Source organism: Aplidium turbinatum, chromosome 2, assembly GCF_918807975.1.
Source record: "Aplidium turbinatum chromosome 2, kaAplTurb1.1, whole genome shotgun sequence".
NCBI classification, from domain to species: domain Eukaryota; kingdom Metazoa; phylum Chordata; class Ascidiacea; order Aplousobranchia; family Polyclinidae; genus Aplidium; species Aplidium turbinatum.
The window spans coordinates 438,138-455,703 of record NC_137473.1 but is presented as its reverse complement, the minus strand read 5'-3'; the positions used below and the strand labels follow the sequence as shown (position 1 = coordinate 455,703).

Here is a 17,566-nt window from a genome sequence, read left to right as displayed (position 1 = left end):
TGTAACTGAATTGAATGCAAGAAGAATCTTAACGACTGCAATCAGATGGGTTCACAAGGAACATTGTCCTACCTTTCTTAACCGGTGCGCCTAAATGGAGAGCTGGAGAGCTGCATAGCCGAGCAGTGAGAGCCCTGGTTCGATAAGGTGCCAGTTCGATACCGCTCAAAAGCATGTGGCTGTGTCTTTGGCAAGACACTCAGACGCATGCATCAATTGTGGAGTGGCGCTCAGTGTGGAGTGGCGCTCAGTCGACTATAGCCCTTGATTTTTCTCATGATTATGAACAACAAGCTGCTCTTTAGAGAAATAATTACGGTCCTTCTTACGGTCCTTAGGGCTATGGCCTGCTGAACTGAAATGGAGAGCAGGTTTTAGAATACGTTGCTGAAGCGCACACCCCGAGAGTTGAACCAGCGCCGCTTGATCTTGAAGCTTCTTCATTTACAAAGTCACGCGCTAACCAACTGAGCTATCAGGGCGGACTTAAAAAATATTTTAATATGGTAGCCTAAGCCAAACTACACCCCACTATATATAGTCCAGCTGGAATTACAATATAATTCATATGCAATTGTCAACAATCGTCAACGGCGTATCTGAATAAGCGCTACGAAGTGGTGAGTAAGGTTGATAGGTGGGTTATTGAATAATCATCGCAACAGGTTTAACCTTATATAGTATAGGTCAAATGGTGCATAGGCTACTCTGCCACGTCTTCGCAGCGCCCATACATTCTACGATCCAATCGAAGACCATGTCGCACAAGCTCATTTATGACGTAATCGCCGTCGACGCCGCCATGCGGTGTCGATAACAGCAACGCGTCAGATTTTTATCCAATTATTTTATTTTATTAACATTTTCTATTTTGCAATAATATTTCACAAAATGTTGACAAATTAAATTACAAACTTTAGTTACATCTTCAAATGATTAATTTCAATTCTTGCGTGCAGCGACGTATGCAAAAGTTTCTCAAGGGAGGGGAAAGCATTCGAAGTAATTTTCGAAACGAAATGAACACGAATCAAAAACGTCCGTTTGCTAGTAATAACCAGTAAGTTATAATTGTATAAGATTGGCCTACCATAGCTATATATTCAGTTTGTAGTGACATAGCCGTACGAGCCAGGGGGGCAGCCGCCCCCCTGTTGTTTCAAAACGTCGCGAATCCGGGCAAAATCTTAAAATTATTAGGGCAAAAATTGCTATATAAAAAGCTACAAAATTACATGAATTAAGAAAAACTATAAATTAATATCTTTTACCTATCAAACTAAGTACAGCCTGTTATTTGCACAAGAAATGTGCCGCAAAATTTTCATTTGGCACACCCGTACTGATGTATTGTATTGCATGGTGATCAAACTATAGTATGAAATGCATTTAACCAACTGCATCATGCCAATTTGGGCAGCCACCAAAATATGTCTCTAATACTTTTGTGAAACTGCCCAACTCAAAACACAAAATTTGCTATATAGCTAATTTTATTAATTTTCACAAATGCATCGTGTTGATTTGGGCAGCTAAAAACATGAAATTATTTGATGAAACTGATTAGTCTGTCTGTTTATGCAACTGCCCAAATTAGCGTGAGGCAGTTTCCCCAAAATGAACAAAATCATTAATTTTTCCCACTTACATAACTGTATCGTTTAGATTTAGGCAACAAAAAATATGAAATTATCTGATCATAGTCTATTTATAAAACTGCCCAAATTGGCATGATGCAGTTGCCTCGCATCAAAATTTACAAAGTCTTTCATTTTTTTCATAATATCCATAAATGCATCATCTTGATTTGGGCAACTACAAAATATGAATTTATATAGCCTAAATCTGGTGAATAGCCTACCGGTACTTTTACAAAACAATGCGGGTGGGGAGGTCACAGTACTTTTTCAACCATAAATGGACATAGCTAAGCAACACCACAACATTTAACAAAAACATGTTATACCATGACTTCTTCCGCGCGCATTTTGGCATTGGTTGCTTGCAGTGATTCTTTCACTTAAACAAAACGTTTTGTTTCAGCAGTTTTGAGTTGTTCGATTCTTAAGTTGTAAAGGAGACTCAATTTCTCCAATATTTATCATTTATGTTTCTTCTTTAATCTCAGCAGAGTATAAAACTTGTAAAAGTTTTTCATCCATACGACGTCATGAATGAAATTATATCTCAAATCGGCGTAATGACGTAACATCATCTAAACATTTTACCGAATAATAAATTAACAAATTCGATCGTCAAAAGTGGTTTGGTGGTGGTAAATATTACGTAATGAAAAAAATGTGATAAGGTTGGAAGACATTACGTCATGTATTTTCAATACAAATATGAAGTTTAAAATTTATTATTTTGTTCATAGTCGTAATCCACCTTTAAAGCGGTACTACAAAGAACAATTATCGATAAGGGGGGCATCAAGAATAAGTCGACATGACTTTTAACCCTTAGAAGGTTGGGCTCCTGGGTTTTGCTCAGTTTGGGGGGGGGCTGTCAATTCTTCTTATGCTTTAGGAGTGATATCTCTGTTATTTTGGCACGGTTTCAAAATTTGGGATTCACTTTGTAAAATTATTCACGCTGAGCATATCCGAAAATTAAAACTAGTATGTGAATTTTAGAACTGCTCATATACGTTGAAATGTTGAGGTCACTTATCAATGTAATTTGTATCGTGAGTTTACACATTATTTTTTGGTAAAGTAATGAAGAACGTGCATAGTATTGTTGTGATTAATTTTTTTTACATTATTTTACATACAGCCAATGCCCTTCACGCTGTGAAACAATTAGGATTAACGAGACATGGGCCAAATTAATTACTTTCATCCAGCTGGTGGGAAAATGTTTCACAATAGAATATCAAATATTTCAGAGGATGTGCTGAGAAATGCCTTATATCTTTCAATTTATAACCTTTATTCGCTCAAAATTTTAGCTCAATAGAGGTGAATAAAAGTTATGAAAAGTCAAAAATCTCGTAGTCGCAGCCTCAGTGGTTTTAGAGATACAACTGTTGATACAAAAAAGTTGAATTGACAGCCCCCCCCCAAACTTCAAAGGGTTTGCATTGAGTCAACAGATCTATGCCTTAAGGTTTACGTCAGCTCCGGAGATCAGTAAAATATAAGGTTGTCATCTTCAGTGCAACAAGACCATTGATTGATTGGTTTAGTGAGGATTCGTAGTCCTATTGCTTTCATTTTGAGTGATCATACTGATTTTCAATTTATTCCTACAAGACGTTACGTAATGAAAAAATATATAACTAAGGTTGGAAGACATTTCGTCATGTCTTTTCAATTCAAAATGAAGTTTAAAATTTATTATTTTGTTCATAGTCGTAATCCTCCTTCAAAGCGGTATTACAAAGAACAATTTTCGATAAGGGGGGCATCAAGAATATGTCGACATGACTTTTAAGGTTTACGTCAGCTCCGTAGATCAGTAAAATATAAGGTTCTCATTATCGTGATTGTAAGCCGCGGTTTTTCTCTAAAAAACAGATTCCTGGTAAGCTAAACATTTTTTCCAGCCCTGGTAGAAAACAAGAGAAATTAAATAATATACCACTGTCTTGCACCAGTGGCGTAGCCAAGGGAGGGGGGTTCGGGGGTTTCAACCCTTCAAATTGAATTTACGGATGTTAATACATTGTTTACAAGAAAAGTTTTAGCCTATGATGTAATTTCTCGTCAAACTGTGCAAGGGTGCAAGCCATCTGCAACTGCTGAGACCGTTTGTTCGATCTAGATTAACATCTAAACAGCTATTCGTTATACAAAACTTAAATATATCAGAAATAACATAAAGTAACTTCATTGTCTCAAAGCTTTTTGTTTGACACTCATCAAGATGTATGACCTCTATGACGTTACATTTTCTAAACTTTGGGTTGACTTCAGAGCATAAAAGTTAGTGACTTACCGGAATAAGATCGTTTTTTGAATCAACCAAGGAGAAAATTGCTAAATAATAAAACTGTAATAATCTCGCAAAAAAAAGCAATCAATCTATGTCTCTAAAACAAAGTTTGCCTAATTTTAAACCAAACTGCATTAAAAGAGCGAGTTTTGCCAATACCAAACATTCAAATATCTCAGTCTGGAACTAGCAACAAGAAAACATAGAGACTTAGCTTTATTTCCGAAAAATGCCGAAGAAAACATGATCTTATCCTTTTGCTATGCCACCGGACAGCACCATTTTACAGAAATATTCATACCCACAATTTTGTTGAAAATGCTCTCAGAATGCACCAAACGGAAAGTAATTTTTCAAAATTTTCTGGGGGAGGCCCCCCAGACCCCCCGCCGCTAAGTGTCGCCTTCGGCGAACACGCCATCGGGCTTCGCCCGCCGGCTGTCAACACCCCCCCTTTCAAAATTTTGGACTATACTACTGTCTTGCACTATCAATATTTTGCCCCCCCAATGTTGAAGGTCTGGCGGCGCCACTGCCTTACAATGACGTAACAATTACTTTTGCACGTGACACAACAAACACAGGGTTGCACATTCCCAGACAGCAAATCAGTTGTTTTTTTACATTGATTCAACGTCTGCACACGTTGAATCAATGTAAAAAACGACTGATTTTCTGTCTGGGTTATTGCATCACTTTTAAAACCTGGTTGGCTAAACAGATCAGTCACATCACACTGATATTCGTGTAGCGCTATATGTTGGCTAACTGAATGCTTAACCGGAACATTTTAGTTGATTTACCGGGAGGCCAGGACAAAGCCTCAGATCCGGCACCAGCCGTTGAGAGAATAATTTTGGTCCGTATCAATGAAATCTTCGGGCCCAAACTAAGAAACTTTTGAAACAAAACACTCTACACCCAAAGAATACAATATCAACACTTCTTCAAATTGCAGGGGCGGTTTGGTTGTCTGACCAGGAGGCCACGACAAAGCCTGACATTAAAGTAAACACCAGGATCTGAGCCATCTGGAAGAGAGAAATAAAAATTTGCCAATCAGATTCTATAATAGTAGGCTATAGGCTACATAGCGAAGTAGGATATACAATCAACTTACATCGCAATAACATACAATTCGTAAACATAGAGGAACGCAAAGGCTAAATATGCTCAGTGTTGAATAAGCCTGACAAAAACAAGGCCATTGAGAGAGAAATAGCTTAATTTGCTAATCAGATTCTATAATAGCAGCTTTAGGCTAGGCATAGCGAAGTAGGATATACAATAAACTTACATTGTAATAACATACAATTCGTAAACATAGAGGAACGCATAAATATGCCCAGTGTTGAATAATTCAATTCGATTAGCCAGGAACAGCGAAAGAATATTTGGTCATCGAGTCAGCTGGTCCAAACTGGAGCAAAAAAATTCTGGTCCGATATTAATCAGCTCCTCGTGCCCCAAATCAAAACACTTGAAACCTGAAAAAAAAAACACACCACATCCAAAGAATACCAAGCCCCTTGGAAAGATTAGGCGCCCCGAAAAATATTCTGGATTCAAAAGTACCCCCTGCCAAAGCTAATGACCGAGACGTTCCCAGCTAAACCAGAACGCATACTTAGCCTACTTTCAATTACGTAAGCTATATTGCTATATAAAGTAAGAAACAATTTTAAAATCGTATCGTCGTCGTCGTGTGAGCCTTTGGGGCCGATGATCTATCCTTACCACCCCAGATTCATGATGTTTTCAGATTAAGCTGGAAGGCTACTACAGAGCAGCCAGTATTTTATTTCATCATCCAAGACACGCAGACCTCCTACTCCATTAGGTGGCTTGAAGATAGGGCAATCGTTGATGATGTGATCTGCAGTCGGTTCCTCAACATCACATTCACAAGTAGAAGAACAAGCCCTTCACCATTGGTGCATGGTTGAGCGGAAAAGCCTGACGCCCGAACGGAGATGGTTAACTTGAGGCACACCCCCGCCTGTCTTTGGAGTAGCCTATTTGCAGTGTTGTACGCGTCATTGAAATAATTTGACGGCGTCAGCGTCAGCGCGAATTGCCTAAAAACTTTACGGCGTAAAGGACTGCGTAAGCTCTTAAAGAAATTGACGGCGTCAGCGTCAGCGCTAATTTCTAGCGCTATTTTTTGCCAGCGTCTCATAAAACGGAAATATTTCAACCAAGTTCAGGCTAACAATAGCTATAAATAAAGAGCAGGTATTATGTTTTGAGACTGTAGCCTATTGTAATTAACTGCTCAGCCTATTAGTTATTATTTCCTTGCAGAAAAACAAGCATTTCAAAACGTTTGTCTGACAATCTGCTGCGTTTGGGACGCATATTCAAGGGCGCCGGAGCGATTTTTGACTGGATGGGCAGTAGTATGAAAAAAGGGCACTTTTGTTGCTGAAAGGCCAATTTTTTTTGTAAGTTTTAAGATAAGATATGGCGATAATGCTCATCTATCAGCTCATTATCGAGTAGGCCTAATGATACAAGTGTCCGCTATACAAAGAACAATGGCACGGAAGGGCATCATGCTATTTTATAATGATGTAATATAACTTAGGCTACTGTGATGGAGAATTTTGTGTCGTGAATATTATTTTGAGGCAAAAATAGAACATTATAATTAGGCTAAAAGCGAATAGCATAAATTGTTATATTGCAAAGTGTGCAGGAGCTTTCATGACCTTAAGAGGGCACCATTGCCCCCTCTTCCCTCCTCATCCACAGAAATTTGAGGGCAGGGAGGCATCCGCTCCCCTTGCTCCCCCCCTCTTCCGGCGCCCCTGCGCATATTGTCCTTTCCAAGCGAAAACATGCGTTCCACAGCAGCGCTGGTTGGTATTGGTGTGTTGTAGCCTATGTCAAAAACAAGTTGAAAACGTTTACTCGGAAAGGTATCACTGTTCCAAGCGTGCTGTGATAGTTTAGCATCATAGCATGTACAAATCTTTTAACGAGGTCCACTGCACCAACATCGCTCTTTTCAGGGGCATAGAGCTCTTGAAATAAAGTATATTCAACGTCCCCGATGCCATTCATGGATTTTTCGCTTTCTGTTTCTGATCTCTCGTTCTCAATAAATGGGTGATCACCATTTGGCGAACTTCTTCCGCATGTATTCCAGGGAGCCATTCCAACCAACGCAAAAGCTGGTAATTCGGATGAGTCGCGCTGGCCAGAATACATTGTGAAACTCTTATTGTGATTTGTGAAACGAGATTATCCATGAAAACAAAAAATGACGCTTAAAATCGGCAAAATAGTTGACGGCGCTATCACTTCCGTCAAATGAAAAATAAATTGATGGCGCTAGCCTCAGCGTCAACAAAAAGTTGACGCCGTCAAATGACGCCGTCAATTTGACGGCGTCAACGTACAACACTGCCTATTTGTAGTGTCTTTGCAATCATATAAAAAGTCAAAGACAACTTTTTGTGATCTTTCCTATTACGTCATTGTATCATGTCATGCATCATCGAGTTTGTGTGTGCAAAGCTAACAGCTGATTGCTGTCTTGGAAAAACAAGATCAAGCAGATACAGTAACTGGTTTTATTTTTGATATTGCATTATTTTTGAATAGTTTCTGTGCCAGGGGCCCAGGGTAATCCATTTTTGGTCATATTTTCTGTCCATTTCCAATTAGATTAGTCATAGGTATCAAGCTGAAAGCTTTCAGACAATACGCCTATGTTTCTCTTAAAATTTCCTAAGTAAATTAAAAACAATTTAAAATCCCACTTAGGTAATATTTCTTCCTACTCCTAGTAAAATTTTACTTTGAAAAGTGCTTTATTTTAAAGATCCACATTGAAAAGTAGTGTCAAATTCAGACAAAGCTAACTATAGAATAGATATTTGTGTGCAAAAGTCAAGACTAGTCTTGTTTATTTTTGATTAGACATGACTTGATTAGACATGGATTCATCATTATTAAGTTCCTTCCTGTCGTCGAGGGTTGGAGGCAATGAGACGCCAAGTTTTTCTGTTGTGAGGTTTTTCTACTGCAGTTTTACAGTTAAGTCCTGACCATTCTTCAATATCATTAGTCCAATTTCTTGGTGGTCTGCTCCTATTTTGTTTACCGTTCATTTTTCCTTCTAGTAGTTGTCTTTGAATAGAATTATTGCGAATCATGTGACCAAAATAATTCAATTTTCTTGATTTAATTGTCTGTAGAACTTCCATGTTGGTTTGTATTCTGGATAGTACATCGTTGTTTGTGATTTTATCCTTTCATGAAATTTTAAGCATTCTTCTATAAATCCACATTTCAAATTCCTCAAGTCGTTTAACCATTTGTGATGACAGTGTCCAGGTCTCTGCATTGTAGAGTAACGTACGGTAGTCCATATATAGCATTTCACAATTTGTTTTCGAGTGTTGATGTTAATTTTGCGTGTTGTTAATGTCTTTTTCATTTTTACGAAGTTGTTTCTTGCTATTTCTATTTGTCTCAATATTTCTGTATCGCATCTGCCATTTTCAGTTTTTGTGTGTCCCAGATAGGTAAGCTTTTGACTTGCTCGACCAGCATTCCGTCAATAGTAATATTTAAACTTGGTACATTTTCTTTTCTTGTAATCATCATCGTTTTCGTCTTGTTTGTGTTATTTTTCATGTTATATTCCTTTCCAATATTGTTCACTTTTTCTATTATTATTTGGAGAGCTTCTGCTGATTCAGCCAAACAGTATGAATATCGTCTGCATATCGTAGGTTGGATATGTTCATTGTTCATACCTCCTATGCTGATACCCTACATTCCATCAATCTGTCTGAAAATCATTTCAGTATACAGGTTGAAGAGACATGGAGATAGTATACATCCCTGGCGAACTCCACGTTTTATGTCCATTGCACCAGATAAACTATCTTCTATCTGAATAAACGCCTTTTGTGTCCAATATATTATATATAGATTAGCTATCAGTCGCAGATCTTTTCCATTTAAACCTATATCAGCCAAACATTGCATCAATTTTTCGTGTTTAACTTGGTAAAAGACTTTTTCATAGTCTATAAAGCAAGTATAAACATCTTTGTGAAGAGAGGGGCGTTCTACCCGGCTATCAGCACAAGGCTGAGCACTCGCTAGTACAGCGAGCAGCTGCGATTCGCTAACCATAACGGTGTAGCTTCCACGCTAGCCATTCAGACTATCCAATCCACGATATGTTTCTCGGCAGCCGATTTGTAGCAAGAATTGACAGCGATAGACACCGGACGAAACACGGTACTAAAAAAAACAACTTTTTTTTAGTAAATTGGTTAAACGAATCAATCGGATAATCATATCAAAACGTCTGGCAACTAGGCGATTCGATTAACCGGTTTCGTCTGTATATATATATTATAAATATGCTTTAGTCCTTCACAATCCAGAGCTCTTATCATTTTCGTTGTTATTTGATCTTACCAGGAGCTTTATGGCTTCATCAAATTCAGATTCCAGTATTGGTTCACCTTCTTCATTATTGATAACAGGAATATTTCCTCTCTCTCATCTCCATACAGGTCGCTAATATACTCTTCCCATCTTCGCATCGCCAGATCTCGATCGAAAATCATTTTTCGTCGTTATCCTTGATGCAATTGTTTTGTCTTGCTTTTGACTTTCTATTACCAGTCATTTCTTTAACTTTTTGATGCATATCTCGTGACTTGTGTGTAGCTTCTAATTGTTCTATAGTTTCACACTGTTCATCCCACCACTTTTGTTTTGCTGTTTGGCACTTATGATTTATTTCTTTATGTAGCTTAAAATACTGGATATTATTGTCTTTGTTTCTTTTTCTTTCTATCATCAAGTCTAGAATCTCTTCATTCATCCATGGTTGCTTAGAGGCTTTTTTCTTTTATTTTAAAACTTTTTTGCTTGCATCATTCAAGTTCTTCTGTATTTTGTGCCATTGGTTTTCAATCATGTTCTCAGTGTCACCTTCTTGGGGTCCAGATTCCTTGTTCAGTGAGGCAAATTTGTTGTTCACCAAAAGATTGTACTATCGTTTCGTTTCTTCAATTGTAAGTTGATTCATATCTAACTGTTCCAAAATGGGGTTTCGTTTCATTTTTTTCAGTTTTATTTGCACCTTTATGACAACTGGATTATGATCAGAGTTTATATCAGCTCCTGGATACGTTTTGGCTTGTTTTTTTGAGTTCTTGAATCTTTGATTTATCATAATGAAGTCAATTTGGTTACGATATTGATCTCCAGGGCTATGCCATGTGTAAAGTCGTCTAGGTGGTTGTTGAAATAAAGTGTTTGCTATTACCAGCTGATTGAGTTTGCAAAATTCCAATAGTCGTTTTCCTCGTTCATTTCTCCCAAACCATAATGTCCTGTTACTGGAAATTCATATTGGTTTCCAACTTTCGCATTCCAGTCTCCCATTATGAACGTAATTTCATTCCTTTTGGTATATTATATGATAAAACATTGTTTATGTTGTCATAGAATTCTTCTATTTCTTCATCTGTATGATGCGTACAAGTGCATCAACCTTGCGTACAAGTGCACTAGCCTTGGTCTACAGCTCAGCCGAATATGCCTCAGCTGTGTGGAACCGCAGCAGACACACAAAAAAGATGGATGTATGCATTAACGACACCTTGCGCATCATCACTGGCTGTCTCCGCCCCACACCTACTGCTTATCTGCCAACTTTGGCTGGCATTGCTCCTGCTCATGTCCGTAGGGAAGAAGCCTCTCACAAACTGGCTCTACATGCGAGACTCGATCCTCAACACCTTCTCCACAGTCACTCTCAAACAAATGGACCAGTCAGACCTCAACGCCTATCATCAAGGCGCCCATTCCATCGATATGCTACACAACTTGTGGATAAGAACTTCAGCTGCATGGAAACATGGGCCCAAGAATGGAACGAGCTGCCACATATTCCTCCCCAGTTTTCAGTTATGCCAGCACTCTCCATCCCTCCTGGAGCAGACCTCTCAAGAAAGGCATGGGTCACATTGAACAGGATCAGATGTGACGTTGGCTGTACTGGAGCTAATCTGTTTAGGTGGGGGTTGCATAATTCGCCGATATGTGTCTGCGGAGCGGTAGAACAAACAATGCAACATATACTCCACGAATGTTCCATCTTACGACCCCCAAGTGGAATCACTGGTATTCGACAACTGGACCCAACTACCGTATCTTGGCTGCACGAGGAGGCATTGCCAATCTAAGCTACTACAAGTCAAACGAGAGAAGAAGAAGAAGAAGAAGAAGAAGAAGAAGAATCTGTATGATCTTGTGTTGGTGCATATACCTGTATAACATTTATGTTGAAAGGGATTCCTTGCAGTTTCATCATTATAATTCTGTTGGACATTGGCCAATATCCGCCAATATCCCATCAGTGCAGATGTCACGCTTTTCTTCATTAGAATTCCTACTCCATGGATATGTTTACATCCGCCTGAATAGATCATTACAAAGCCATCATCTGTTATTTTACCATTATCTTTCCACCGTGTTTCACTAATACAATTTGGGTAGAGAGGTAACTCTTTTAAACCATAAACAGACATAATTCAGCAACAACACTACATTTAACATTATATTTAAAAACAAAAAACGAACGTTTTCGGCTAGTCATATAGCCCTTTTCAAGCCTATAAGAAAAAATACATTATTAAAAGAAATGCTAAAGAATCATATAGTATCACAGCAAACATATGGTCAAATCTAAACATTTGAAAAACTGCCTCGCTCACACAAAGTGATAACTGAAAATTACACAGCACAACGGGTCAAGTATTTCAGAGGTAAAATTAATTGATTGTTCAAACAAGGACTCAGGCAGATTACGCAAGAAAGACAGAAGCACAAGAGATAGTGGCACAAAACAAAGTAAAGCACAAGACGTGATAATTCAACCAAAAACTGTTAAAAGGTAAGAATCAAATTGGTAAGAATCAATTTTTTCTTATAGGCTTGAAAAGGGCTATATGACTAGCCGAAAACGTTCGCTTTTTGTTTTTTGTTTTTATAATGTTAAATGTAGTGTTGTTGCTGAGCTATGCCTGTTTGAGTGTTTGTGTTTCACTAACTCCCATAATGTCAATTCCCATTGCTTTCATCTCCTGTTTTAAATTGTCATAACGCCCTATAGCATGCAATGTTCGTACATTCCATGTTGCTAGTTTGAGCATCTTTCCTCTAGTTTTCAGACAGCCTCCGTCAGGCTCATACCGTCCATAGGGCTTTGGGCATGTGCCGTCATCATAGTTGTCCATACTGGTAGATGGAGATGTTCCTTCCCTGTAGCAATTGAAGGATGTCTCTGCAGGGGTCACAAATCGATCCTTATTATATATCTCACTTCATTGTTACTGACGTTCATTGTAGACTATGGATAAAAATACTCGATGAGGCTCCAATCTCTTTCGAGGTGACTGGCCGACGGCCGTTACTCACTTTGTCAAGAGTACGCCCTAGGGTCAAATCATTATATTTCAACAAGAAAATTGCAATTTGTAACCCAATAGGTGCCCCAATGCTTTTCATAGACAAATTTCAAATTTTTAAAATTGCAATAAAAAAAACTCTGAAATAGCACAAAATACTGTAATTTAGTGATCAAATTCAAACATGAAAAGTTTTTACTCTTTTTCATACAGTTTTTACAAGTTTTTTACAACGCATTGGGGCACCTATTTTGAATATTGGACACGATTCCTTGATTCCCGAAGGTCATTTTCCTGTTTTTTTTTTTCGAAACATCATCTCCTTTTCGGAGGGCACGCGCTTGAAATGGGTCATCTTTGAAAATAAAATCCCAGTTTTGACCCATTTGCAAGTCTTTTTTGCTTAATTTGACCTCATTTTTTAATTCTACACCCCCAAAAATGGTACATTACCAGTTTTCGCTACATTCCTAGCGTTAGAACTGCAAATTTTATCAATATTTGTATTTTTACCTTATTGCACACAGCGCCTCTAGTGGTACAATCAAATCAGTGTAGCTCCGCCATTTCTCGATGGATTTCACTGAAATTTCTTTTATCAAATTTAGCTCATTCAAGTGCAACTTATATCAAAAATTTATGAGTTTTTGAGACATTGGGTTACACCCCTTGTTGAATTATAATGATTTGACCCTCTAGCGAGCCACATCGCTTTGCTGTTACGCCCTTAGTAGGGTGCGGCTGATGCCCCGTAAAATTTAAAACTTGATTGTAGCAAACCTAACTTTTTTTTGGAAGTGAGGCTTGGTCTACAAAGCTTAAGTATGAAGTTTTAGCAAAATTGAATAAGGTCTAGGGCAGTGGTTCTCAACCGGGGTGCCGCGGCACCCTGGGGTGCCAATTGCAATGCTCAAGGGTGCCGCGAGATAATTGAAATATTGCAATACTGTGGCCCATTCTTTATTTTAACTTTAACCCGTTAAGAGCGAAATTTATTTATTTCTAACAGAGTTTCAGTGCGTATGAAGTTTCGCGTCTCCCAGTTATTCCCGGCTCCTTTCTGGAGAGTCGCTTAGTGGGGAAGTCGCTGGCGGTACGTTGATAATCCGCGGTAAGCCTTTGTTTTCTCGCCCAGGAAAAACAGTGTGAAAGAGATTTTGACTCGTTGCTGTTCTTTCCATAAAAACGTTTAAAACGCGTCAGTATTGCCAGGTTTGCTGATTTTATTTTGCGAAGATACCGAGAAATCCATTTTTACTAGACTCTCATATTGTTTTGAATCTTAAAGAAGAAGAAAAGTTAATTGACAATTGTAATAATGGAAATTTTAAGCTTATGCACAAACAGATGCCTCTCGACGAGTTCTGGATAAAAATTCAAAATGAATATATATATAACCTTGCGTTTAGAAGAAAGCTATTGTGCTTTTGCTGCAGTTTTCCACGTCATACCTAGACGTGAAAGTGGATTTTCTGTATTAACGAACATAAAAACTAAAAAACGAGAACGACTGCTTATAGTCGAGGAAGAAATGCGGATGGCTTTATCGAATGTGTCCCCAAATATTAAGGGCCTTTGTGCAAGGAGTCAAGCCCAAATTTCACACTGACTTTTGAATAAATAGGCTACATTTATTTATGCGCGCTATACTGTACAACTCATTGTGTTATTTCATACAGTTATTTGAAATACAGAAACCTCATAAAATTGATCCAGTTTTACCAGGGTGCCGCAAAGTATTTATCTCTTTGATAGGCTGCCGCAAGGTCAAAAAGGTTGAGAACCACTGGTCTAGGGGGTCCAGATTGCAATCAAACTTTTATAGGATTATCGATTTTCCCAAATTTCCGTTTTGACATTAAATTGAGTGATTTATGTTTAAAAAAAAAATTTGAGTGGTTTTTATATGTTCATTGTTCATGTGATACCAGCTAATTTTTGTAAATTATTGCAAATTATAGTTTTTATGCTGTGAACAGCAGCTTAGGTTTCACTTAGAACCAGTGTGTCAATTTAGGGGTAATTTTGCATACTTCGAGCAATAGAATTTCTGAAATTTTTGCAGAATTATGGCAAACTTTCTAAGTTTAGGCAAAATCTGTGGAGCATACTTTGCAAAAAATTTCAAAAACGGTGTCTTCGGATTGCAAATTCTTTGAATGAACATACCGTAACTGACACTTCAAAATCAGTGTTTTATACTTTTAATGCCATTTACCACAGCGCTGTGTAGGCTTTAATCATATTAAATTTAATATAAGCACTCCTTTGTTGCTTTTGAGTTAAAATTTAGATATTACGAAGTGACATTCTAACATTTGTGTTTCAGTACTCTATGATTCTTAATTGCATATCATTTCACCACAGGTTTTCACCTTAAAAAGAATTACTTCACCCACATGGTGCCTACACGCAGCCTAAAGTAAGGGGCGACCTATATCTTCTTGAAGTTGTATACAAGCACCAGTTTTATGCCCTGTATTACAGCTTGTTGTGTCAAAAACAAGAGATGTAACAAAATCTTTGCAATGCCAATCTTCAAGCAACTGCATAGTAACTTTGGACACAAGTGCTCCAATTGTTTCTGTTGAATGGGTTGGCATTATTGGAACACCCAACAATTTAATGCCACCAATGCCAGATATCAAAACTCGGAGCCTTTCATCTTGCTTTTTACTTGCTTGTTAAAGTCTCCAGAAGTTTTCCATCCCCAATGTAAAGCACCAACAGCAAACAGCAGGTGGTGACCACGAGGAGAGAATTTTTCTGAAATATGTTGCGCTGTTTCAACTCTGTATCTGTGTGAATGAGATGGATGGAGATTTAGCTTCAAAGCATCTCCAGAACAGGCTTGAACTATATATAGAATGGAGAGTAAGAGATAAGGCAGTTGGTGTAATGCTGTTTTTGATTGCTGCAGAGACTAATCCTGGAGATTTCACTATGTCATGTGGAATGAACATGGCTGTTCCTGTTTTTGATCTTCTTTCATGAGAGCGTTTTTCCTCTATCTCACAAATCATTGAAGATGTGCATGGCTCATTGTCCACGTCATCCTCAGCTTCTAAATCAATAGCATTATTTATGCCGTTAACTCAGGTCTCCTCCTTTGCTACTCGTCTATCTTGCTGTTGTCGCCTGGTACTGATCTTTTTTACTTTTGCTTCTAACACTTTATCTTTTCCAGCCATACTTGCTTCCCGGTTGCCTTGTATACTGATAAGGAATAGAATGTCTTCTTCATTGCTATTTTTTTCATTACATTGCGTGGCCAGAAAGTAAAGGTTTCGCTAAGCTTTTTCTGAAATTCCTGTATATTTTTTAGTGGTTTGCCTTTGTCTCTCTTAATCTTCATTTGAAACTCTTGCTTGTAAAAAGAAATTATATTTTCTTACATTTTTTGCTTTGCAACTGTAGAAATGTTAGCTCACAAGCAAAACGTAAAAACTTGCTCTTACTGTACTGTAATTACCTGCCTTCCTGATAAAATTGTTTGAATTAATTTGAAAATCACTTGCTTGTAGGTTGGTAACTTTTGTAGGTAGGTTGGTTACGTTTGATACCTTGATCTGCTTTTGTGGTAACCGTAGCGAGTAGAACATACCGAGGGTCATGTTGTGCATGAGAAGACATAGACTGGCAAACTTTTTTTCGATTAAATAGCCTACCAACAGAATACAAACTACACGTATTGATTCTGATCTGCAATTGATAAATACGATTCTATGAATGTTTCACCACATAGCATACTAAATGTTTAAGGTAATTCACAATACCTAAGTTGTCACAATTAAAATGGTTAGGAGCCTTGTCTTGATATTGGAGAAGTGCTCTGTAACGACTCCTTACATTTAACCTTATTCTGAAACTGGGAACAATGCCTTAGAAATTATCTGCACTTACTAGACTGAAACCTGGAGGTATTTGACAGAGCTAAACAGTGGTAAGTCATTTTGAAGGTATTATGACATCACATAGGCATGTTTTCACTTTCAGAGATTCTCAAGGTAAAGCTTACAAGTAGTGACCAGGAAGATTTCAGTCACTCACATTTAATAAAAGTTGTGTATTGTACTGGTTAATACACAGACTATGTTGTTCTACTGCTTAATACTTGTATTCTCCAGCAATTACATCAAGCATATTTTGCAATAGGTTGTCACATTACTTCTCAAAATAGTGTTTGGCTGTCTGCTTGCAAAACCATACTTGTTAAAAAATAGTATGGAACATAATAATAGCCTACTGTGTGAAACATTGCAACTGTGGAGCCTAGATGACCTTAAATACAGAATTTACCATGATAAATGAAGGACTATGTAGCACTGTAAAACTACCCGATTATGGCAATTAAGTACCAAATTTCTCAATTTTCAATTCAAATCTGGACCCCCTAAACATTTATAGATTGGTCTTAAACTTCATAAATATTGTTTTTGTACCAAGTGTCACCTATAAAAAAAAGTAAGGGTGTTTTGCTTCAGGTCGGGGCATCAGCCGCACCCTAGGCCCCTTAGAGGCTTAGAGCCATTGACCCGATTGATGAGTTCATTTGCCTCTCCAGCCGATCCAGTCTTCATGCACTTCATGGCATTGACTTCCCAATAAAACATGTCAAACGCAAACTATTTAGACATGCACCTCACTTAGTTTAGTCCGGCAGTCGAGCCGTTACCAGGGTGTGGCCGTTGGTGTGCATTACCAACTACGTGGAGCCATAAGTGAGACTTAGGATTTCAGTTAGAGGACCAAAATTCTCTACTTACATCAGGGATGTGCGACTGGTAGGAACAGAGGTGCTACCTCTCATGAAAACCGCTACACCCGTAAGACATGGATTAGTTGAGTATTATTACACTGGCCAACACAATTTTTGGTGCCGGCAGTTTTTGAACTGATTTAAACTAACTTTGGGGAGCTGACTCCGAAAATGCAATTAGTTTTTCTCCATCAGGTCAACTTTTTAAGTTACAGTGATTTTGACTTTTTGCAATTGCCCTACAAAGTAGCACAAATACAATACAATACGTTTTAATGCTGTCAATATGGGATTACAACCTTTATTATTACTTTTGCAATTCATTCTAAAACAAACAATAAAAGCAGACAATGCCAAGACAATTGTTTTCTGTGTTAAGTGCTAGTAGGTGCAAATCAAGACAGCATAATGGTGCTTT

General features: G+C 38.0%; 1 protein-coding gene across 15 annotated transcripts in view; it reads right to left on the bottom strand.

Moving 5' to 3' along the window:
- The window catches only part of LOC145788218 (uncharacterized), a 624,890-nt gene that overhangs the window by 432,651 nt on the left and 174,673 nt on the right, over nt 1–17,566 (bottom strand). The gene's annotated exons all lie outside the window — the stretch shown is intronic.